The sequence below is a fragment of the Myotis myotis genome, unplaced genomic scaffold (assembly GCF_014108235.1).
Source record: "Myotis myotis isolate mMyoMyo1 unplaced genomic scaffold, mMyoMyo1.p scaffold_m19_p_17, whole genome shotgun sequence".
Taxonomy (NCBI): Eukaryota; Metazoa; Chordata; class Mammalia; order Chiroptera; family Vespertilionidae; genus Myotis; species Myotis myotis.
In genome coordinates, this window is record NW_023416321.1 from 8,556,441 (window position 1) to 8,581,665 (window position 25,225).

The 25,225-nt window shown below is 48.8% G+C and overlaps 1 protein-coding gene across 5 annotated transcripts in view; it reads right to left on the minus strand.

Annotated features, from left to right (window-relative positions):
* Window positions 1-10,311: 10,311 nt before the first annotated feature.
* CDK12 (cyclin dependent kinase 12) overlaps window positions 10,312-25,225 on the minus strand; it is an 81,157-nt gene continuing 66,243 nt past the window's right edge. For 2 of the 5 annotated variants that reach the window (XM_036339119.1, XM_036339124.1), the window contains exons 17-19: window positions 15,180-15,274; window positions 13,329-13,444; window positions 10,312-10,368 (exon numbers count right to left, since the gene is read on the minus strand). The gene's annotated coding sequence lies outside the window, so the exon portion shown is untranslated. The remainder of the gene's footprint in view (window positions 10,369-13,328; window positions 13,445-15,179; window positions 15,275-25,225) is intronic. The other 3 variants (XM_036339128.1, XM_036339125.1, XM_036339126.1) reach the window with 3 other exon arrangements.

Consider the following 25,225-nt stretch of genomic DNA (forward strand, 5'->3'; position numbering starts at 1 on the left):
CCTATCCCTGAAATGTTTAGCTCAGGCAGGGATATGGGTTCCTTTATATACCCTCAGCTCTGATGCCAAAGACTTTAACCAAAACTCCGATCCTCCTCCCTTCAAGGCAGGAGCCCTGTGGCCCAGTTAGGTCTCCTCCCTCCCCCTCCCTGCTCATGGCTATTCCTCTTCCTCTGCTGGGGAGGGGCTGGGCTGAGGAGCCTGGTTATTTCCTCCTTTCAGTGGAATAGTCTGGAAACCGCCCCCCTTTCCCCGCACTTCTGGGTGTGCAGTGACTTAAAGGCAAGTAGGTGGGATACCACCCCCCCCCCCCCACACACACACCTCATCACCTGAGGAAGGAGACTGAGATATATCCTGTTGGTGGGATGCAAGGGCAGGGGCTCTTCCTTGAAACTGGCAACTGGGTTGTTCATGACTAGACTAGGAGGGATGGGAGTTAGCTAGCAGGAAGGACTTCCCAAAAGTCAGGAAATAAAGTAAAGGTATGAGGCCTCTTCCCCACTTAAGGGCTAAGAGTTAAATTCACTCACCTTCCTGAATGCCTTGTCCTGGACACCTTCTTGAATGGTCTAAGTAACATGTAAAAGTGACTGCTGGCTCAGAACTCCAGAGCTCATCCCTCTCCAACTTCTCCTCTCTTCCTCCTCACCCCCTTTTCCACCTCCTTCAGTTCAAGGCCCCGTGCTGGGGTCCAAACGGGGACCAGCTCCATAATACGTAGGCCAGGCGATATTAAGCCATGTCAAGAGGGAAGAGCTGACCTCTGATGGGTGGTCCAACCGCCTTCTGGCTATGAGGTGAGAGAAAAGGTTAGGGCTTCAGTCCAGTCCCAGCTCTGCTGGATCACAGCTGTGTAGTCCAGAGAAGTTGATCAACCTTTCTGAACCTCAGCTTTCTCATCTGTAAAATGGGGCTAACAACATCTGCCCTACAGCATTGTATAATTTGGAGATGGCTCAGGGGAAGTTCCTGACACAGGGTAGGCACTTAATAGTTTGTACTATTGCCCTAGCCAGTTTGGCTCAGTGGATAGAGCATCGGCTTGTGGGCTGAAGGCTCCTGAGTTCAATTCTAGTCAAGGGCACGTGCCTGGGTTGCAGGCTCGGTTCCCAGAATGGGGCGTGTGGGAGGCAGCTGATCAATGAGTCTCTCTCATCATTGATGTTTCTCTCTCTCTCTCTCTTACTACCTCTCTGAAATCAATATATACAAAAATATATGTAAGTAGTTTGTATTATTCTGACGATTATTTATTATTATTATTTTGCTAATCCTCACCAGAGGATATTTTTTCCATTGAATTATTTTTTCTTTTAGAGAGAGAGTGGGAGGGTGGGAAAGAGAGAGAGAAACACTGATGTGAGAGAGACACATTGGTTGGTTGCCTTCCACACACACCTGCAACCCAGGTGCAGGTCCTAGACCAGGAATCGAACCCATGACCCCTTGGTGTGCCAGCAAATGATTTAACCACTGAGCAACACTGGCCAGGAGTTATTATGACTATTATTGCTTAGGCTCCTGGAGGCCCTTTCTTTCATCCCCATGGATAAGAGGGGGCCTTCCCCTATTATTCTCCAGTTGGAACTTTCATCTGGACCAGAGCAATGGTTTCCTTACTGGCTTCCCTGCCTCCAGCCTCACTCTGCTCTGACCTCTACACCCTGTCAAAATTATTTTCCTAAAACTCAATCCAAACCCACCACCTCCTGCTGAAAATTCCTCCAAAATTCCTCCACTTCGTACCAGGACACAGCAAGCATAGTGATTAAGAGTTTGGGCACTGCCCAGCCAGAGTGGCTCAGTGGTAGACCTATGAATGGTTTGATTCCCTGTCAGGGCACATGCCCAGGTTTTGGGCTCCATCTCCAGTATGGGGCATGCAGGAGGCAGCCAATCAGATTCTCACTCATCACTGATGTTTCTCTCTCTCTCCCCCTCTCCCTTCTTCTCTGAAATCAATAAATATATTTTTAAAAAAGAGTTTGGGCTCTGGGGTCAGACATGGGTTTGATGCTCAACTGTCACTTTCTAGCTGAGTCTTTCTGGCAAGTTCCTTAATATTCCTGAGCCTCCGTTTACTCATCTGAAAAATAGGATAATAGTACCTTCTTTGTGTGGTTATTATAATGAAGAAAGAAGGCAATAGCCCTACCTATTAATATGAGCATAGCAAGCAAGGCTGTCTGTAGGAGTTAGACTTCACAATTTTTAGAGCAGGATTGTCCGAATGAAGCACCTGGCCTGCCCATCCAACCTTGTTTTCTGTCATCCTCCACATGAAACCCATGTTTTGGTTGTAGCAGTGTATCACTCACTATCCCCTATGCTAAGACATTTTTAAAAAATATGTTTTTATTGATTTTTAGAGAGAGAGGAAGGGAGAGGGAGAGAGAGGGAGAGAGAGGAACATTGATGATGGATCAGCTACTTTCTGCACGCCCCCTACTGGGGCTGGAGCCTACAACCTGGGTATGTGCCCTGACAGGGAATCAAACCCATAACCTTTTTGGTGCATGGGATGACACCCAATCAATTGAGTCAAACAGGCCAGGGCCTGAGATTTCTTGATGCCTTTGCACATGCTGTCCTCATGGCCTAGAACAGTGATGGCGAACCTTTTGAGCTCGGCGTGTCAGCATTTTGAAAAACCCTAACTTAACTCTGGTGCTGTGTCACATATAGACATTTTTTGATATTTGCAACCATAGTAAAACAAAGACTTATATTTTTGATGTTTATTTTATATATTTAAATGCCATTTAACAAAGAAAAATCAACCAAAAAAATGAGTTCGCGTGTCACCTCTGACACATGTCATAGGTTCGCCATCACTGGCCTAGAACAGCGGCTGCCAACCTTTCGGACCTCACGGACCACCAGGGGTCCGCGGACCACCGGTTGGCGACCACTGCTCTAAAGTTTCCTAGAATGCTCTTTCTCTCCTTGCCCAGTGAAATGGTAAACTCCTCATTCAAGCCTGGCCGTGGCGAAGCCTTCCCAGACCCCAGAGCAGGTCGATCATATCCTGATGTTCCACCATCCCAGCCTTTACCTCTGCTCAGCCCCGGGTTAAAAGCCACAGGCCGCCGAAACCGGTTTGGTTCAGTGGATAGAGCATCGGCCTGCGGACTGAAAGGTCCCAGGTTCGATTCCGGTCAATGGCATGTACCTGGGTTGCGGGCACATCCCCACTGGGGGATGTGCAGGAGGCGGCTGATCGATGTTTCTCTCTCATCGATGTTTCTGACTATCTCTCTCCCTTCCTCTCTGTAAAAAATCAATAAAATATATTAAAAAAAAAAAAGCCACAGGCCCAGGCTGCCTGGGCTGGAATTTAAACTCTGCCACTCCCTGCTCAGCTGGGTGACCTCAGGCAAGGTACTTCATCTGTTTGTGCCTCCGTTTCCTGATGTGGAAAGTGGGGGTGAAAATAATAGTATCTGTCTGAAAAAGGTGTGAGGAGTAAATGAGTTACTATATGTAAGGAATCTGTTCCCACACTTGGCGCAGGGTAGATGCCCAGGAAGGGGAAGCTGCCATGACTATTGTTCCAGCTTCTCTTCCTTCCAGGGCAGGGCTCAGTTTACCTTTGTCTCTCCAACAGGCTGTGAGCTTGGAGAGTAGAGGCTGGTGCAGCGTGGACATTTGGCACCTCTGCCCAGACGAACAGTCATGGAGATTCTCCTTTCTCAAGAGCTTTCTCATTTGTATCTTGTATTAATGTTCTTCCCATTTTATAGATGAAAACACTGAGACCTGTAGGTAAATTCCCGTGGTCGGCAAACTGCGGCTCGCGAGCCACATGCGGCTCTTTGGCCCCTTGAGTGTGGCTCTTCCACAAAATACCACGTGCGGGCGCGCACATACAGTGCGATTGAAACTTCGTGGCCCATGTGCAGAAGTCAGTTATTTTGTGGAAGAGCCACACTCAAGGGGCCAAAGAGCCGCATGTGGCTCTGAGCCGCAGTTTGCCAACCACTGCTTAGGGCCCTGGTAAGCAAGAAAGTAGCAGAGCCAAGCACCCAGCTGACTCCAGTCAACCCCCTTGAGCCTCAATTTCCTCATCTATAAAATGGACTGGTAGCTGTTCTTCCTCGCAGGTTTGCTGTGTGAATATATGTAAATGTAAAAGGAGGGGTGTAGTCCCCCTTATGAATTAGGGAATGCTTTGTCTAAGAACAAGAACTACTCTGGGGGTGATACTGATGAGTAGCTGAGACTCAAACAGCCCCAAAGCCCCAATCAATTCACCCCTCTCCCTAGGGTTTGTCTGGAGCCTGGGGCCAATTCGGCAACCTCCCCCATTCCCTGGGCCCACTGCCAGCCCCTCCGCCCCTTCCCCCACCCATTGCCACTGGAAGACAATGGTGGGCAGGCCCAGCCTTTGTGACGGGGGTCAGGCCAGTTAATCTTGGGCTGAGTTGAGGAGGAGCATGTAGGGGGACCAGGGAAGGGAGAGGGGGCTGCATGTAGGAGACAGAGAACAGAGGGCTTGGGAGGGTCAGGAGGACGTTGGAGGCCAGGGGCCTGAGGAGTAAAAGCTTGAAACACGCTTTGGGGAGCATTTCCTCTGAATGTAGATTTGAGCTCCTATTAAACTTGCCAAAAATTTGTGTTAGCTAATGGATTCTTAATTCTGTCTAAAATGAGAGAGGGAAAATTATGCCATTCATCTTGTATTGGTTTGAAATTACATCTGACACCTAATCGATCATACTGTGGAACATTAACTCTTTGGAAGAGACCCAACTTTTCCTCTCTCCCTCGCTTTCCAGAGCTCTCGAGCCACCCCCACCCCCTGATTCCTTCTTTTGTATTTCATTAACTAAGCAAAGCTCTGGCTGTCTCTGGGGATGAGGGGTGGGAGTTAGGAAAGGGTTCATTTGAACTGAAGGAGATAACCAGGACCCCCAATCTTTTGTGGAAGACCAGAGCCTCTGCTTCCAACCTTCAAGTGACCTCCTCTCTCTTCCTGCTTTTTCCTATGCTTTCCGTGACCTGGAAATGCAGAATTAAAGGCACTGGGGTGTGGGGTGACCTCAGAGCCACCTTGGGGGCACCAGGGAGGGGCGGGGAGCCAGGCAAGCGGAGCTAGCACCTGGGGCTGGGGCAGGGGCCTTGGCAGGGGGCTCACCTGCGACTTGCCTGGCAGATGGGTGAGGAGGAGGAGGGCAGATGACAATAGATTTGCCTCTGGGGAGCCTGATGAGTTCTGACTGAAAACCCCAACTCCAGACCTGCTTTTTCAGGAGGACGACTTTCTGGCAGCAGAGAGAACCCACTGGAGGCAGACAGACCTGGGCCGGGATCCTGGCTTCGCTCCTGACGGGCTGTGTGACCTTGGGCAGTTACATAACGCCTGAGTCTCAGTTTCCTTCTCTGTCAGAACAGAAGAGATAACAACACTGGCACAGGCTGGGGTGAGAACTGGATGAGACAATCCAGGTAAAGCTGGGACAGAGCCTATAGTGTCCGCCTGCCACACAGTCGGTGCCCGAGAAGGTGACAGTCACTCCCCTCCCCACTTCTGCAGCTCCCCCCCCCTTCACCTTCTCTCCCACCTCCAACTCACTGGCCTGTCTCCCAGGAACAGACCTAGGGCTGAGAAGCCACAAGGTCAAATCAGGCCATGAGGGCTAGTCCACGTCTCCTCCTGAAGGACACCTGAAAGGTTGGACCTCCAGGGTTTCTGCAGCGCGACCCTCCCTCTCCCCCGCTTCCTTCCTGGAGCTCCTATATCTCCTCCAAAAATTGTGGGGTTGTTTCCTACATGGAAAGCTCTCTCAGCAAACTTCACTCTGCCTGGAAGGTGGGGTCTCTTGAGAAAGGGGGGGTCTAGGAAGTGAGGTCAGGACGTGCACTGCAGCTGGGAGGGAGCCACTTGCTTTCACTCATGCGGCCAGTATTTTACAGGGGAAAGGTGGGTTAAACGGCTGGCAGTGGGGGCTTGGTCCCTCATCAGCAAGGGAGAGCAAAGGGAACCAGGTGGATGTGTGAGGGGAGGAGGCAGGGACCCCACTTCTATTCCCCAGGAGGCACAATGGCTTCTCTCATAGGTTGGCTTTGGATACTATGGGAAGAGAAGGTTCCAGGGCCCTCCAGTTTCATGTGAAAGGGGTCATCATGGAAGGAAGGTGGATGCAGCTGGCCTCTGGCACAGGACAGCATGGGGAGGGCTTTCATGGAAAGCTGGGCAGTCTCTGGGCCCTCCAAGTGTAGATTTCACTCTCCATAAGCACCTGCGAATACCTGAGTGGATGTGCAGGTGAGGACTGAGGCTGTTTTAGTGACCAGTCAAGGTCACACAAGGAATCATTAGCTCCTACCAGGGATCTGCTCCAAGTGCCAAAAATAACCTAAAGCGGCCCCACTGTATTCTTGGACCTGTGGAGGAACCCCTCTGTGCTAAGAGCAACGGGGAAATCTCAGCCAGTCTCCTCATTTTACAGAGTAGGAACCCAGGACTCAGAGAGGGCGAGGCAGGGCAGCCAGGGACACTGGCCTCTGGCTCTCAGTCCAGTGCTCTCCTCCACCTGCATAAATCTGAAGGGATATTACCCAGTCCCAGCAGAGCCTATGCTGCTTCTGGGGAGGAGGCTGGAGTTTTGGGAGGGAGAAGAGCTGCTGAGAGGTTTTCCCTGAAGAGACAAGAGCAGAGGGGGCTGGGGAGGTTTCTTAACTCCCTCTCCCGCCCCAACACACATACAAACACACAGTGGCAGGAATTTCATTTCCAAATGTCCCTTCTCTGGGGAGCTCACTGTTTCCCAGGAGATGTCTGGTGGAGATGCCCCTTCCTGCCAGCTTCCCTGGCAGCCACTAGGCGGCTGTGGCTCCCTCTTCTGCCTAAAGCAGCCACAGCGAGGGTCCCATGTGATCTGTATAAATAGGAAGTGGAGCCCAGGCCTACAGGTGCTGACGATGGAGCAGGTCAACCAGGGGTGGGTGGGCAGCCAGGCCAGTAGGTAGGCTGAGAAAGCCACTCACAGGGTCACATTAATCAAGGGCATGACATGCCTCGATACATGTGCTGACCTCCCTTTGCCCACCAGAGAAAAAAATTCCTCCCTGACATTCCCTCCCCGCTCCCCCCCCCCCGTTCCCCCCTCCGCCTCAACTGGTAATTTTTTTTTACTGTGTTTTTACATTGAATATAAAAATAATGCATAATTGTATTAAAAATAAATAATTCTATCAAAATGAAATGAACAAAAGCTCCAGACTAAAATTTATAATCTGTCTTTTCCCCCAGGAAAGCAATTAGCCTCAGGCTGAAGAGTCCAGGGCAAGAGTCTACTATGTTCAAGAAAAAAGGGGAAAGCAACATAACACTGTGGAATGTTCTAGAATCTGGAAGGTCCTCCAGCAAAAATATCCTTGTATTGAAGAGGCTGACATGTGTGTCTATTCCTCACCCGCCCCCTCCCCCCCACCCCCAGGATCTGCGGTTTCAGAGTGCAGTTCTTCCCACCCACTCTGGCTCCTGCACTCCCACCTGCTGGGTGCACTGTGCTGCCCCAGTGCGGCCACCCAGGAATACGAACTGGAAAAATAAATTAATTAACTCATAGATGAGGAAAAAGACCTAGAAATAGACACTTAGTTGCCTGAGTGGCCCAGATCATGTTCACAGACAAGATTGCCACAGGTCTGGAAAAACTGGCCTCAAATTCTCCACCAGCTCCCTTTCCCAGAACTGACAGGAGCTAAAGGTTGGAGTTAGCCAAAAGGGCCAAGTTTGTGTATCTGACCTTTGAACAGGACAGGACAGAGGTACTAGAGGGAGACTGTCAGGCCTTACAGAAAAGAAGGCCTCACAGAGACCCTGATGTGAACTGAGAAATTAAATCCATGCCATGCCAATGAGGTGGGCAGCAGGTTTGCCCCTCTACCCTGACAAGGAAGCAGCTGTGGCTGGAAGGTTCTATGTCATCTTCTACTCAAAGGGATTTAGGCATATGGAGGAAAGTTACCTCCTTCAAGGAGAGAGGAGGGTACCCAACACAGCAGCAGAGATAAAAGCCTGCTTCTCACCCCCCTCTCTCCTTATTGCCAGATAACTTAGGTAGGGCCCTGCCATCATTATCCCATTTAGCCATTGACAACTGTCAGAGAGGTCTTAACCCCATTTTACAAATGAGTAAACCAAGGCTAAGAATAGTAAAGTGACTTGTCCAGGTCAGAAATCAAGTGGCAGAACTAGGAAGATGATCCCAGGTTCCCAAATTCTCTTTCCACTGAGGTCTCACCTCAGTATTTGGTTTCCTGGGGGACCACGATTTTGTGGCCAGACCACCCCCTGTTAGATCTGGGACCAGGTTCTTAAACTGGCCTTCCTTTAAGCTCAGCTCCTTGCTGTGTCCTGCTGTCTGGCAGACCCTGTCCCTGCTTCCCCTGAGAACTGTACGTAAGGCAACCTGGGAGGCATGTGATAAGACATGTGCCATAGGGCCTTGGCCCACGTGGTCAATGTTCCTCAAAGATGTCACCTTTCCCGTTTGGCAAAGGCTTATTCTCCCGAAGTTCGAAGTTCTCAGTCTATCACTGTGCTCCCTTCACAAGCCTCCCATATCCTCCTGGGAAAGGCCCAGAGCATTTGCAGAGCGCAGGCCGGGAGACAGAAACCCACGCTGCGTTTGTGGCCCAGGGCTGGCACCTTGGTCCCCAACACCAAGCCCCAGACAGTTCCGCTCCTTCTTGGCGCTCTCCCTGCCCATCGGGTTTATGGGGTGGGATGGTGGGAGCAAAGATCGGCCTGGCCCTCGCTACTTGCCCGGCCTGGACACCAGCAGAACACCGAGGGCCGGCAGCCCGAAGAACAAGAGCGGCTGGGAGCGAGGGCCCAGAAAGGGGCCCGCAGATGCCGCCTCTTCCCCCCTTCCTTGGCCGGGGCCCCCACGGTGTCCGGGAGCAGGAGGAATCAATCAGGATAATGAAGCCGCAGCCTGCCACGCACTGCGGGGGCACTGAGGAGTCGGGGCCGGTGCCAAGTCCGCCAGACGGTTCGGAAGAGCAGAGCCGGCGCGGCCCGGCGGCGGCGGGCTGCAGTGGCGGAAGCGAGGAGCTGGTGCGCCGAAGCCGAAGCCGAAGCCCGACGCAGCTCAGCGCAGGCCCCTGACAACCGCGCCTTGGCAACCGGGACGCCCAAGAGAAATCTTAAAGCTGCAGAACATCCTTTCCTCGCGCTAACTCCTGGAGCCCAGGGGAAAGGAGTCGTGCCCAAAAGGGGGTGGGTGGGTGGGAGGGAGTCAGGCTCTGTGCCTCCTGGGACTTGCGGATCCGACTGATATCCTCACTTGTTTATTTGTCAAGTGTAGATCGAGCCTACAATCCTACGTGCCCAAGTGCGGGTTACATTAAACAATGGGGAGAAGGAGCGGTGATTAAAAAATGAACAAGGTCCTGCCAAGAGGAGTTCACAGTCTAGCGCGCAAGGCAGACCAGACGGCTGAGGTGAGCAAAGCCCTGTTACCCAGGATAAAGGGGCTTCGGCTGGAGGGCTGAGGGGCTGTTACAAAATATCCCCGCAGCACCTCCCTTGCTCCAGGTGAGTCAGACGCTTCTTTCCTGGGCTGTGTTATTATCCCAACAGCCCTGTGAGATGGATATTATAATTATCATCGTTATCGATCCCATTTTAAAGATGAAGAATTAGAAGCCCAGAGAGGTGAAGGTACTTAGCCAAAATCTCGTTTTATGGTTTGGACAGTCTTGGACAATCTGATTCTGGCCAGCTTCCATTACAACATGATGTCTGGAAGGTCAGCCCTCAGTGAGGACTTCCCAACACAAACAGTGTCAGAAGCGAGGAGAAAGGGTAGCTAAAGGAAGAGATGGCTAATTTTCCCTTCTGCTGCCACTACCCTGACCCTGTCTGCCCTGTCCTGTGGGCCTCTATATGGACAGAGGGGTAAAAGAGGTGACCCCAGAGGTCCCTCTGGTTCTGTGATATATCTTTTGCCTGAAGTCCAGGCACTGTGCCACCCTCAGGGCAGCAGTAGTTGGCATGGAGCTGCAAACTGGGGGAGATTCCAGGCTCCTTAAACAAGGGGTCAGAGGTGGTGGGGGAGGTTTAGGGGTGGTGGTAAGAGGGCTTTGGCAAAAGAAAGTGAGTCAATACCAGTAGGAAGGCTGGGCCTCATCTTTCCTTCCCTTGTCCACTTCTCTTTCTGTTTCTGCACATTCACTCAGGTCAGAAATTTGAGCCAGAGCCTGGGGTAGGCTTGAAGGCTTTTGGTGAGGCAAAAATCATGCTGGCTTTGGAGTCAAGCCCATCTGGTTTCAAATCCTAGCTCTGTCACTTACCAGCTATGTGAGCTTGAACAGGTGACTCAGTCTCTCAGCCTCATTCAGTTTCCTCATCTGTAAAGTGGAGGCATTATTATCTACCTTTCAGGGTTACTGGAAGACTTAAATGCAGTGAGAAAAATATAAAATATATGTATGGTGTCTGGCACATGGTAGATGCTTATCAAGTGGTAGATGCTTAACAAATTTAAAAGTGCCTTTGCTTATTTTGGTAGTCTAATAATGGCTCCCAAAGGTGTGTCTACATCCTAATCCCCAGAACCTGTGAATGTTCCCTTATCTTGGAAAAGGGTTTTTGCAGATGTGATTAAGCTAAGAATCTTGGGATGAGAGATTACTTTGCCTGGATCATCTGGCTGGGCTGTAAATGCCACCACAAGTGTCCTTGTAAGAGAGATGCAGAGGAACATTATACACACACAGAAGAGTAGCAGGAGGAGTGAAGACAGAGGCAGAAATTGGGGTGATGCAACTGCAAGCAAAGGAATGCCAGCAGCCCCTAGAAGCTGAAAGAACAGATTCTCCCTTACAGCCTCCAGAGAGAGCACACAGAGTCCTGACAAACTCTTGATTTTGATGAAGTGAAATTGATGTTGAACTACCTTCCTCCAGAAATGTGAGAAGAGATTTGTTGTTTTAAGACACCAAGGTTGTGGTAATTTATTACAGCAGCCTTGGGAAATTGGAGATTTTGTCTCTTTATTATTATTATTATTGATTTGAGAGAGAGGGAAGAAGCAAGGGAAGGAGAGGGGAGAGAGAGAGAGAAAGAGGGAAAGGGAGGGAGATTTGTTGTTCCACTTATTTATGCATTCATTGGTTAACTCTTGTATGTGCCCTAACTGGGGATCAAACCCGCAACCTTGGTGTATCAGGATGATGTTCTAACCAACGGAACTACCAGGCCAGGGTGGAGAGTCCATCTTGAACAAAACCTAGTACCTGCTCTTTAGGAATTCACAGTCTAGTGGGAAATAATACAAGGAAATAACACATAGGGATGTCCAAAAGGTGGAAGGATAAGGTAGGTAAGGCTGTTGGAGTTAGAGAAGGAGTTAGCCAGGTAAGGGACTAAAGTGGGAAGGATATTCCTAGCAGAGGAAACAGTGGGGTAAAGGCATTGAATAGGGGAGCACATTGCCTTCAGGAAAATGTTCACATGTTCGGAATGGCAGGTGCATGGGGATGTGGGGGGTACCATGACAGAACTGCCAAGATGGACAGCAGGGGCAAGAGAGTTAAGTAGTTTCCACCCCAGAATGGCATTAATTCCCCTGGCTGGGCCTCTGATCAGAGAACCCCAGACTGTCAGTACTAGATAGAAGCCTTGGAGTCCATCCAGTCCATCTCACACATAGGGAAACTGAGGCCTACAGAAACTGAGTCCATCCAGGGAATAAGCTACAACCCGATGGTTGCACCATGGCGTCTATGTTGAGCCTGAGTACCCATGTCTGAGGAGCTCAGAAATACTGCTTGGTGGATCCTCTGTAGCCACTTCCAAAAAGCACAGACCCTGTGGTCTCTAAACAAAGAGGGGGTTATTTGCATATTATTTACATGTTGCTAATTAGATGAGAGGCAGATTCACTCAGCCCCTTTACTTCATGTCTCCACCCCCACCTGCCATCTTATCTCACTGCCATTGAGTTCTTCCTCATCCATCTCTTGACCTCAGGAACTTCTCCCATAATTCTAGCCCCTGTCTCACTCCTCAAGGCCCCTTACCTAGTCCCAGCCCAACCCTACTGTATTAACTTTTTGGTCCTGCCTGGGAGAAGTACCTGTGTGGAGGATCTTGAAACAGGTTACAGTGGAAATGAAGATGATGGGCTTTCTAGCTTGAGGTTTACTCTGGAAATGGGGAGCAGGGAGCTCTTACCTCCCTGCCGCCCAGGGGCCATCTGAATGGGGCGATGGAGTGGGGGAGGAAGGTGTTCCTTGGGGATCTGGTGGGCAGCTGCCAGCTGCATGCCCCAGGCCTGCCCCAAGCCTCTTGGCTGGCAGCCACACCAACCCATAAAGGAACTGGCTCCTTCTTTGAGGGAGGAGGAATCCTGGGGAAGGTCAAGGAGCATTCTTTGGCAGCTTACATTGGTGAGGTTGAGGTTGCCATGCAAGTTATTGTGGATTGTCCGATGGAGATAGCACATCCAGATTCTTAGGGCTGTCATCGACCCAGCCCAGAAAATTGTGAGGCACTGTGCTAAACTAAGCACATTGTCTCCTTGAGGGTAGGCACTCAATATATATTTTCTTCTTTTTTTTTAATCCTTACCAGAGGATATTTTCTTCCATTGATTTTTAGAGAGAGAGGAAGGGAAAAAGGAGGGGAGGAGAGGGAAGAAGGGAGGCAGAGAGAGAGAGAGACATCGATTGCTTGCCTCCTGCATGTGCCCTGACAGGGCCAGGAATCAAAACTGCAGCCAAGGTACGTGCCCTTGACAAGGAATCAAACCCTCGACCCCTCAGTCCACATGATGACGCTCTAACCACTGAGCAACCGGCCAGGGCACAATATATGTTTTTTTATAATGAGGGGCCATCTGTTTCCTGGAGACAGGTAAAGAGGAAAGGGGGTAACAGACAGGTACAGCTTCTGCCTCTCTCACCTCCCATTAGCCCATTCTTCCCTCTGAAAGCAAGGCTACCTCTCCCAGATGAGAGGTCAGAGCTTGTCATCTGATGGCCATTTGAGAAGGCACCATACTGTAGCCACAACAATGCAAAAAATGAGTTTAAGTGCCCCAGAGTTGCTGTGGGGCTCTGTCACCACCATGGCTGACTCAAGGTAGGTGCCAGGAGCTGGGAATGTTAGTGCATTAGGATTTATGGGAAAACCTGGAGCACAGCTCAAGCTAGCAACTTATAGAAACCAGCTTGCTCTGGTTAGGACAGGGGCCTGGATATGGGAAGAAAGACTGCCCTGCATATATGAATAATTTCTCTCCATACATAGTGATGTGTGGGCTGTGTACACATGTGCTACAGGGCGTCTCAGCAAACATCCTGACCTGCATGCACAGCTGTGTGCACATATCCCAGTCCACACAACTGCATGTTGCACATGAGTGTCTTCTTGGAATTCCACCTTCCCTCTTCTCTGCTCTGGGCCTTCTCTTCTTGTTTCCTGGTAAAATGGGAAGTGGGGTAGGCACATCAGTTTTACCATCCCCAGCTCTACTCCCTTGTGTAGAGCGTTCCTGCCTCCATTTTCACATGATAGCAGGCAGTGGATCCCTCCTTGGTCCTGAGTCGGGAAATCTCAGCCATTACTGGCCTAGATGACTCCATCTTGTACCAATTCCTTCTTTCCCTAGTGTGTCCCATGCCACTCCCTCATCTAATGTCCAAGTTAAGGGGAGCAGAGGGGAGAAAGTAGGGTGATTCTATGGGAGTGGGAATAGGAAGGGTGGATCAGATACTGTTCAATTTTGCCTGGGTCCCTCAGGAGCACTGCTGCTCATTTAAAATTCCGATTTAAAACTGAGCGGCTCTTTAAATTTCCACATTAGCATGCCGCCCTGATGCCAGGCCAAGATGTTGGGATGGATTTGGCAGGAACGCCTCTAACAGCAGCAAGCAGCAGCATTTGCCAGCAATAAAACAACGCATGAATAAAAGAAGGCTGGCTTGGCGGCAGCAGCAGCAGCAGCACAGGTAGCTGGGTGAGCCCAGGAGGGGCCCACATATTTGGGGGCTCAGAGGCATGAAGGCCTGTGCAGGGGCATGTATGAGTGTAGGCCTCTGTGGCTGTCTTGGCCCTCACCCTCAATCTGTGCCTGCAGTGGAATCTGGGGTGAGGGCCCGGGCAGGATGGAGGTTTCTCTCCTGTGCCTGTCTCATCTCCTTCCGCAGAATTATCATCTTTGAGGAGACAGATGTTGTCTTTGATGAGGACACAAGCACTTGGCCCACAGCCTGAGTTGACCTACTTCATTAGGGGCCCAGAGAACAGGTAGGGTGAGAGAGAGCAACACTGTCTGGAGTGGATTCCAGATCTATGACCCCAATACCTGAGTGCTGAGAGGCACTGTCAGGATAAGGGGACTGTATGAGAGGCAGCTGTGAGAACTAGATATTGGTGCTCAGCTGGGTGGAAGAGATGCTCTGGGCTGGGCATTGGCTAAAATAGGGAGTGGCCAGGGAGAGCAAGGAGCTGGCCTCACTTTAATTTTGAGGTCAGATGGCAAGGGCAGCAGAAAGGCGCAGATGAAGGTCTGGGCTGAAGGCTGGCCACTTCCCAGACAAATCCACTCCCTGCTTCCGAGGGTCTAGAGAGTGTAGTCCCAAAGGACTTGAGGCTGCTGGGTCCTGTGTTCCTCTGCTCCAATCACCTGGCGGAGGCTTGTCACCAGCGCTGTCAATGAACAAGCAGCTTGTCCAGCTTTACCTTTTATCTATCCCTCCCACTTGTTCAAACCAACCCCTTCCCTGAAGTCCAGGGAAAGAGGACAGAAACAGAGGGGTGGCAGAGGGGGTCTCTGCAATCTCAGCTAAGGTAGAAAAGAGGGACACCCTTCTCCATAGAACTCCTCCTTTCCAGCTCACGAGGGATTTCAGGCCCCAATATGGGGAGAAGTTGTTGGGATTTTGAATTCTCTCAATCCCTGGAGAAGCTGGAGAACAAGTGGGCAGAGCCAGATATTAGGAGGGCAGAGGCCCCATACCATGCCCTGGAACTGGGACTAGTCCTGTTCTGATGGCTTTTTACCAGGAGAATGAGATGACCTTCCAGGCACCCTGTTCCCTGGTGCACACATTGGGGGTGAGTTAGTTCTGGAGTGAGGGAGTGGCTAAGAAGTTGAGTTTAGGACAGAGAGATAGCATTTTGTCATTTATTCATTCATTCAACAAATATTTACCAAACAGCTGCTTTATGCCAGGCACTGTGCTGGGCAATGGGAGCACACCGGTGAACACAAACAGACGTGGTCATTGTCCTCGTGGAACTTTCCATCTGGTGGGGGAAATAGGATCATTATTCAAATGGCTACACAAATAAGTGTGAAATAACTGTGCTAAGTGCTCTGAAAGGATATGTAGTACCATCAAAGTATATAGTTGGGGGACTTGGCTGAGTCTAAGGAATTAAGGATGAGCTTGCAAAGGAGACAGAGAAAGAGCAGCCAGAGTGGTAGGAGAATTGGCAGTGACATCATAGAATCAGCGGAGGAGGTGGTCAACTCTGCCGAGAGATGCTGAGAGCTCATGAGACACCTATTCATCCTGACTCCTCACCTGCTAGTTGTGACTACAGGTATGGAAAGGCTCTGGCATCATGCCTGGCTCACAGTTGGTGCTCTGTAATGTTAGTTCTCTTTCTCCCCCTCCCCAAGCTAAGCCTCCTTTCAGGGACCCCAGATTTCTGGAACAAAGGAGCTGCTGAGGTTCAGCCTTCTCTGTCAACTCAGGCCCCAAACCACAGCCATCAGTCCTCAGTGAGGGACCCTGGGCCTTTCCCTCCTCTCCACATTAGCCCCTTCACATGGAGCCCTACCATTCCCAAACCTAATTCCTCCTTTGCATTGGTTTTCCACAAAGAGGGGCTGGAGTCTAGGATTGGAAAGATTTCATTCTGGTTTGCTTCTGGGGCTGAGTCTGAGAGGTAAGAGAGTTGGAATCCTTAGCAGCTCCCAAAGTTGCCCGGGGTGAATCTGAGTGTCTTAGGTAGGGAGAGGGGGAGTAGTGGGGAGATGGGGAGGCAGGCTGCCCACCCAAGGCGGCATAGAGCCCAGAGCCTTTTCCATCCCAGACACCCCATCTGTCTCCCACAGAAGGCCGGGTTGGAGGAAGTGCTGAGAAGGGGGGAATGAAGGGTGAAACTGTACAGTCTGTGAGCTAGCATGAATGCAGTGAAGGTGCCGACCCAGAAGGATGGAAGGTTCAGGGTGGGGTATCGGCAGGGCTACTGAAGACTAGTGGTCAGAGTTTGGGACTGGAGGGGGGGAAGATGATGGTGACACTGTGTGCTACTCTCCCTAGACAGCTTTGTGTTTGATTTTGATATATAGCTCCCCATTCTACCAACCAGAGGGCAAAGAATCATACCCCTCTGGCCAAAAAACTAATGGCATTCCTAAGCCTAGGGCTAGGCTGGATTCATAATGCCTTCCTCTTCCCAGCAGTCAAACCTTTTTCAGACCTTAAAATAATATTTTAGTTAAATCTGACAGTTTTCAGAGTGTTTCCTTTTACATATTACTTTAAACTTATCCCACTAAAGTCCACTATTATAATTTATTACTATTTTTGTTGTTGTTAATCCTCACCTGAGGATATTTTTTTCCATTGATTTTTAAAAAAATATATATTTTTATTGATCTCAGAGAGAGGAAGGGAAAAGGAGAGAGATAAAAACATCGATGAGAAACATCACATCAATCAGCTGCACGCCCCCTACTGGGGATCTAGCTGGCAACCCAGGCATCTGCCCTGACTGGGAATCAAACCAGCAACCTCCTGGTGCCTGGGACAATGCTCAACCAAATGAGCCACACCAGCTGGGCTCCACTGATTTTTAGAGAGAGAAACATCAATGTGAGAGAGTCATGTCGACTGGGGATCAAACCTGCAACTGAGGTGCATGCCCTTGACCAGGAATCGAACCCAAGGCCCTCTGTCCACGGGCCAATATTCTAATGACTGAGCATACTGGCCAGGGCTATTATTATTATTGCTCTGCTGATGAATCAACAAAGGATAGAGTAAGTGAATAACCAGGATCACAGGAGAATAAGAAGAGGGGGCTCAGACCCAGGTTTCCTGACTGACTGGAAAACTTTGAGAGATACCCAGGCCTTGTTGGACATACACTGACACAGCCCCCTTCCTGGATACCAACATACAAACATTAGGAAACTAGACATTCCCAGAGGGACAGGCCTCCCACATACAGAAATATGAGAGGGCTCTAGACTGGAAGTTTAGGAAGGAGGGGCCGGATAGGGTATGGGGAGTGGAAAATGCCAACTAGGAAGCAGCTGATAGGGTCCACTCCAGGTCCTGAACAGGCCCTTGGGAATCCCGGTGGACATTCTCTCCCCACATCCCAAGTTCTAAATCCCCCCCCGCCCCCCCCCAACCTACACTTAAAAAAAAAAAAGATTCCACAGCTTCCCTATCTACTCCTGTCTTTTCTCCCACTCTTCCCTGTTTGGAAGTTCTTCCTCAGGTATAACTTCAGGATGCAGCTTACTCCCTCTAAAACAGGTGCCAAGGGAACCCAAGACAGGGCTTTGGTTATTAAATATAAATAGACAGGGAAGGGAAACTGAATATAGAGACATATTATATCTCTCAGTCCCTGCAAGTTATTAGGAAGAAGGCACTAGTGGTTGCTAAGCAACAGGTCTCCATAGAGGACAAGGCACTGAGGAAAAGCCTCCTTTGACTGAATTTTGGGGTGAAAGGGTAGGGAAGGTGGTAGTCAAAGGGCTGTGGTCTGGCAGTCAGGCTGCTGGGAACTGTTGGTCTGTCCTCCAAGATGCCCCAGGCCTTAGCAAACTCCGCTTTTACAGCCTTCAGGATTGGTGGAAGGAGGAAGGCCTCAGGCAGCCCTCCCTTCCTGTCAGGAGGAGGGAACCTGGTTTCCATAGCAACCCAGAAACAATCCTGGCCTTGTTTGCTTATGACTTCTCTGTAGCCCTCTCATGGAGCACTATCATGGACCCCTTTCACTGACCTTCAACTTCTGATTTGAGGTGGAGAGCAATAGAAAGGTTAGAGCAGGGGGTGCCATCAGGCTGGTCTTACTTTGCCCTAATGTTACCTATTAAGACTAAAGGGGCAGTGACTTTTCAGAGAAAGGGCTTCCAGGTGTCCTCTGACCTCTCAACTTCCCAGGGGCTGCAAAAAGCAGGGCCAAATGGTGGCATAGGATGCAAATTCTGGTCCTGGCTTGCTTTCTAAAGGGCTAGTACAGACTGGGGTTGGAGGTCAGGAGAGAATGAGAGGGTAGAATCCTTTGTGACCCTTGGCCAGCCAGACCCCCATTCTCCTTGACCTGAAGTCCATTGTTGTCAAGACCGGAGAATGGAGATATAGAACATTAACGTATGTCAAGTATGAGTGGCACCGAGGGGCATAATCTGTTTTTCTAATATGACCACAAGCAGAGTGTTAGAAGAATTAGGCCGACAGCTGCTGGTCTCCCCACCACCACCACCACCCCGCCCTTTCTACACCCCCCTCCTCGCTCTCCCTCTCCCTTCCTCCTCGGCATTTGCACACACCAATGGCAGCGGAGCCCTGCTCGAGATTTCTCTTAATCTTCCTCCGCCATCCTGCGCTCTTTCCGCAGGCGGTGCTGCGAAGCCGGCAGAGCCCCGCGTCACACCTTACTGCTCTCTGAGATTGCTCCACAGAGAGCTCAAGGAGATGGCAATTCGGTGCTGATGCCGGCTGGCAGCAGTTGCAAGAAGGGAAGGAGGAGAGAGAGGGAGGAGGGGAGGGGAGAAAAAGTTGGCACAGATACCAAGTTTTTCCCTAGAGAGATTGGGGGGCGGGGGGCGCAAGAGAAGAAAATGACACAGGGGAAAGGAAACAAGGAAAAAGAGGCAGAGAGAGAGAGAGAGAGAGAGAGAAGAGAGAGAATATGAATGAATTTGTTTTCTTAAATCCACATATGGACATCACTACCCCACCTCACTCATGACCCTCTAAAGATCATACCACCGAGCAGTCGGGGTTCCTACACACACACACACACACACACACACACACTCACACACACACACACTCACTCACAGCCAACCTGGAAAGCAAAGCGGCCCAAGCATGTTGTGTGTATTTGTGCAAGTGTGTGTGTGTATACGCCTGTATGTTGTCTCTGTTTTGGATCGCAGTAGAATGCAGTATGTAAATGAGATGGTTATTACCGCAATGTTCATCAAGCTGAGCCGAGAAGACATTAATAGCCTGATGAATATGCATGTGAATTTGTTAATTAAGTTAATTATTCTGCTGAAAATGCATTCGTCTTCCAAGGACATTTTCCCAATGATTTTTACATGCTCTAGCCATTAGTCATGCTATATTTTATCAGGGAAATGAGTTTGCTTAAGTTGTAAAGAGAGAGAGAGAGAAGAGAAGAGAAATAGAGGGGGGAAAAGGAAGAGAAAAAAATGAAAGAGGAAGAAGGAAAATGTGTTGAAGTTGGGAGTGGGAAGGCATCTGAGGCCAGCCTGAAGTTTGAGGCCCAGCTGGGCTTTTGAAGCCTGCCCTCAATTTTTATGGGTACCTTACTCTACAATTTTTTGCCCTTATTTTGATGACAAACTTTTTTTTTCCAGTGCCAAATTTCCAACACATTAATTAATTGTTGTAGCCAATTAACTGTAGTTGTGCAAATGAGTTTAGCACTAATTACCATGCAGTGCCTGTAATCACATAAAAAACTTGCTGAGAGAGAGAGGAGAAAGGAGGAATGGGAAGGGAGTGGTGACAGGAGAGAAGGGGACCTGGAGTAGAGAGGCAGCCAAAGAAAGAGAGTAAGCAGGGGTCCTGAGATTTCCTGGTTAGGAGCCATCTTGGCTGCAAGGGAAGAGAGCTGTCTCCCAGCCACGTCAGGACCTCTGACAGTCAGGAAATCTCAGTGGGGATAAGAGCTGGTAAGAGTGGTCTCCCTTGTGTCTAAGAACTTCCAACCAACAGGCAGATGCAGAATGGATATCTCTGGTTGTTTCAATGCAGTATAGTCCCCATAAATCCTGAAGGCCTCCCATGGCTGGAATTATTGGTAAGGATGGCGGGCGCCACTGTAAGAACATGTGCCATTTTTGATGGGCCAAGGGAGATGGAGAAGAGTACTATGTGCAGTCAGCCTGGTTCTGGAGCCAGAAGTAGATAGGGAAAATTATTATGAGTCCACAATCACTGGACTAGGCCAAGGGAGCAATAGTAACATCAACTACAAAAGAGCCAGTTCCAGCAAGAAGTGGGAGGAGGCAGCCTTTGGCCAGATACAGCTCCTAAGAGAGGAGCCAAACCTTTCCTCCTACAAGTTGGCATCTCTACCATCCATCATGTCTGGGCCAACTCAGGTTTCTACCTGTCAGCTTCAACCAGTGACCAGAGGCTCAGGGACAGACTAAATGATTTCTACAACTCCTGACTTAGTTGGAGGAGAAGAGCAGTGGTGAAGTCAGGACTAAATACTGGACTGGCATTTTAGCTCCCACTCTGTTTGCCCCCTGTACCTTGTTCCAGACACTGAGACTGTCCAAGATGTAGTACATGTGGAAATGAACTGTAGTTCCCCTCACCGCAACCAACTAAAAAGGTGCTACATCTCCCTTACTCCTCCAGAATAGAGAGCTCACTTGTTGTCATAGGCCTCATTTTCCTTGGACCTGACAAGAGACACATACAACTTCATATTTCCAAGCAGTATCTTGCCTCCTCATTCTCTGATAGACAACGAAAGGGTGGATCCTCCCTTTCCCATTCCAGGTCTCAGGTCTGTGGGCAGATGGCCTGTGGGCTCCATCCACTTCAGCCTTGTTCTTCCCTGGCAAAGGGAAAACAATTTCAAGGACACATGCCTCGTTGTCCCTGCTCAATGACACTACTGTTCTTCTAACCTATGAAACAAAGTTAGCTGTGATGGCCCAAGATGCTCCAGTGTTCTTCGTGCCTCCAACTTTTCTCTTCCAACAAACCCTTTTCCCAGCAACCTTAGTCAAGGTCTGAGAAAGCCTGGTGTAATGAAAGAGCCCTATTATCTTGGGTTCCAAGATATCTTCCTTGCCATTTAATATAATGTGATAGTGGGAAAATCATTTACTATGAGCCTCATTTTTCCTAGTCTATGAAATGGAAATAATAGTGCCATGCCTGAAAGATTAAGAAGCTTAATAATTGTGAAGATAAAACACTCAGCGCACCAAGTAAAATGAGCTACTTCATTAATTCCTAATGAGTACAAAGCATTCTTTTTTTTTTTAATTCTCACCTTCGGATATGCTGAGGGAGAGGGAGAGGGAGAGGGAGAAAAAAAGAGGCATCGATGTGAGAGAGAAACAGTGATCAGTTGCCTTCCTTACATACCCCAACCGGAATTGAATCAGACACCCAGGTGTGTGTCCTGACCAAGAATTGAACTGGCAACCTTTTGGTGCACAGGCTGATGCCCCAATTGAGCCACTCCTGCTGGGCTAAAGTATTCTTTAACAGGTGAATGGTTAAACTGTGGTACATCCACATCATGAAATAAAAAAGGGACCAAGCTATTGATACATATAAAAACATAAATGGATTCATGCTGAGTGAAAAAAGCGAATCCTAAAAAGTTGCATAGTATATAACTCCATTTTTGAAGTGACAAAATTTTAGAAGTGGAGGATAAGATTAGTGTTTCCTAGGGATTGAGGAGGGGTAAGGAGGGCATAATTATAAAAGGGCAACATGAGAAATATTTGTGGTATTGAAACTGTTCAGTATCGTGATGTAGTGATAGATATTCAAATTTATACAGGTAATAAAACTGCATAGCAAACACACACAAACATAAGTGGAACTGGGAAAATCTAAATAAGATTGGTGGATTGTATCAATGTCAATATTTTGGTTGTGATATACTGTAGTCTTGCAAAGTGTTACTATTGGATGAAAGTAGGAAAAATGTATAAGGGATCTCTTAAAAATGTATTGTTTCTTACAACTGCATGTGAATTTACAATTACCTCAATTAAAAAAAAAAGCCGAACCAGTTTGGCTCAGTGGATAGAGCGTCGGCCTGCGGACTGAAGGGTCCCAGGTTTGATTCCGGTCAAGGGCATGTATCTTGGTTGCGGGCACATTCCCACTGGGGGGCGTGCAGGAGGCAGCTGATTGATCTCTCTCATCAATGTTTCTAACTCTCTATCTCTCTCCCTTCTTCTCTGTAAAAAATCAATAAAAAAAAAAAAAAAAAATATATATATATATATATATATACACACATATATATTTTAAAAAGCTACGATAGATTATATTAATGTCTCTGCTGGGTATAGAAGGAAGAGGAGGCTGCCTTTGTGTTTCCATTGCAGGATTCCAAAGAGAAAGATTAAAAAATATTATTCTCATTAGAGTACATCAATAAAATGATCATAACCATGGGGGGATATTTATATCTGTTGACCCAATAATTCCATTACTTGGAATTTACTATTAAAAAATGCATGAAGTTTTGTGTTAGAATGTTTGTTGTGGTATTATTTAACACAGTAAAAATAGCTAAAGGATTAAAAATAGGAGCTGAGCCTTATAAATTGTGGCATATCAAGGTAATGAACTATTCTATAGACTTGAAACATCATTTAAAAATACACACCCAGCACAACGTAGGCACTCAATAAATGGTAGTTCACTTTACTGCGATGTTCTGGGTATCAAAAGAGCTCATGTGGGTAAATGTACTCACACTATAAGGTGCCTGGCAAACACTAGGTGTTGCCAGCTACCCTGATGGCTGTCTCTCCCAGTCTACCCGAGTCAAAGATGTGCTTCCAGGCAGAACACTGTCTTGAGAGGAATGGGAATGGGGGAACTCACTTACTGGGGAATCTGAATCAAGGGATTGGGACTTTCCTTTCCAGAAGACTGCCAACCCTGGTTCCACACCATGAAGAAAACTATGGACATTCTCCCCAGAATATGCATTTACACATATTGGGCTATAATCATGGAGTCTTTGAAGCAATATTAGTCCTGCTAACTTGATAAAAGTAATAGACACTATTGCATCAACCCTTGTTGAATGAGCAGCTACTGAGTATCAGGCACTGTCCTAGGTGCTTTACACACATTATTTTACTATATTCTCTCCACAACCTTAAGAGGTTGTTCATCCGCACGTCAGACAAGGAAAGTAGGGCTCAAAGAGGTTAAGTGACTCACCAAGGTGGCACAGCTGATAAACGGCAGCACTAGCACTGAAACCCAACGCTGTCTGCTTAACGCATACTACATTTATTTTATTTTTTGAAATATATTTTTATTGATTTCAGAGAGGAAGGGAGAGAGAGATAGAAACATCAATGATGAGAGAGAACCACCGATCAGCTGCTTCCTGCATGCCCCCAACTGGGGATCGAGCCTACAACCCAGGCATGTGACCCTGACCGGAATCGAACCCGGGACCCCTGAGTCCACAGGCCAACGCTCTATCCACTGAGCCAAACCAGCCAGGGCAATACATACTACATTTAGAAGGACTGAAAAGGGGTATATTGTGTGAAGATTGCACTGAGACATCTGGAGGAGCCCCAGAAAAGTAACCCTGTTCTTCCAATGTCCGTTGGATTGTAGACAAAGACTTAAATCCATCCAGGCAGAAGCAAAATCTCTGAAGAGAAGTAGACCCATTCTGAAGTCTTACACCCCATAAGTTTTTCCAGGTATCTAACCTCAAACCTTTCTGCTAAAATCTGATCCTTTTCCCTCTTGTTTGCAGTGGAGATGGTGAATACCTGACATGGTGCCCCTCCATGAAAGGTCCTAGGTCAGGAGGAGATAGAGGAGCTTCTCCTTCCCCAGTTCTGTTGAGGCCATGACTAACACACTTCAGTCCCTTTGGTCTCTTGGGTCTGCCCCGAAGTATCAAACCAAAGATAAGCAAGAGAAAATGGGCCAGGAAGAAAAGCAGAAAGAAATAGCCTAACCAGACCAAGGAGACCAGCGTGGAGGATGACCTGGGAGTCCCTCAGGATCTTAGTGCCAGGAACAGGGGAAGTTAAGGTGGGCAGTTTTACCCACCAGGCTCAGCAGCCAGCTTTGCGTTTGACATCTACCTAGCTGTGGAGGTCTGGCCAGCATTCCTCATGCCGGAGCCTCTTGTCTATCTTGACATGACATCTCTATAGAAAGGAGGGGGCTGGGTTCTGCCACTCAGTATTTATTCCTTCCATTTCAGTACTACCTCGATGAACTTGCTCAGAGCGAGGCAGTCCAACTGGGGACCTTAGAGATGCCCAGAGAAGAGAATAATCATGTGAGAAGGATGTTGGGATCCCAAGGCTAGGTCTAAAGCTCTTTCTCTCAACATGAGAGCCAGGAGGGCAACTGAAGCCTGAATTTGGATGCAGACTGGGGAAGGGAAGTCTTACCCTCCCTCTCTCCATCCTTCCCTCCTCCATACACTATTCTATCCTTCTGGGGCCAAGCATACCCACTGTTCACTTTGGTTTCCCCACCACTTATCCTATGGATAGGAGAGGGTTAAAGGCATGGTATGGGCAAGCTATAAATTTCCCATCGGTGTGGGGAGAATAGGACGGTTGGCAGGGAGGGGGCTGGGCTTGGGGGGAGGGGAAGCTGGGAAAAAGCCAGGAGGTTGTCTCTAGGTAACAATAAACACTGCAAGCAAGGAGCAGCTGTTACACTTACTCTCTCTGCATCACAATGCTGAAATAACACTAATAAACCAGTGTGCCCAATGCACAGGCATACACACATTTAGGGCCGGGCTCCACAGTTCCCCTAGGGCTGCCCTCTGCTTTGGGTCAGGGCCCTTGGTATCAGTGGACATACCAGTCTTGGCCTGGCTATCCTTGTGGGGAGGATGAGTGTTTATGGGTCAGTTTCAGAGTGGCAGCCTCAGAGTCAGGGGAGTAGCAGAGACTGGGGACTCTGGGTTCAGATCCTGGTGGAAAGAGTTCAAATAGGATAACTCTTGAGTGGGTGCTGGGAGGAGAGAAGGAGAGCAAGAGGGAGAAAAGTATAGGGAACAGGCAACTACTTACCACGTCCTTAGATTGGAGGGGATGAAATGGCCAGGAGTGGAGTTGAATGAAGGGAGGTGGATGATAAGGAGGGCTAAGGAGAGGTTTGAGAAAGAGGAGAAGCATATGGTATTGAGGAGTGATTCTTATATTTCTCTCACTCACTCTCTCACTCACTCCTTCTTACTAGTAAATCTCACCGCACC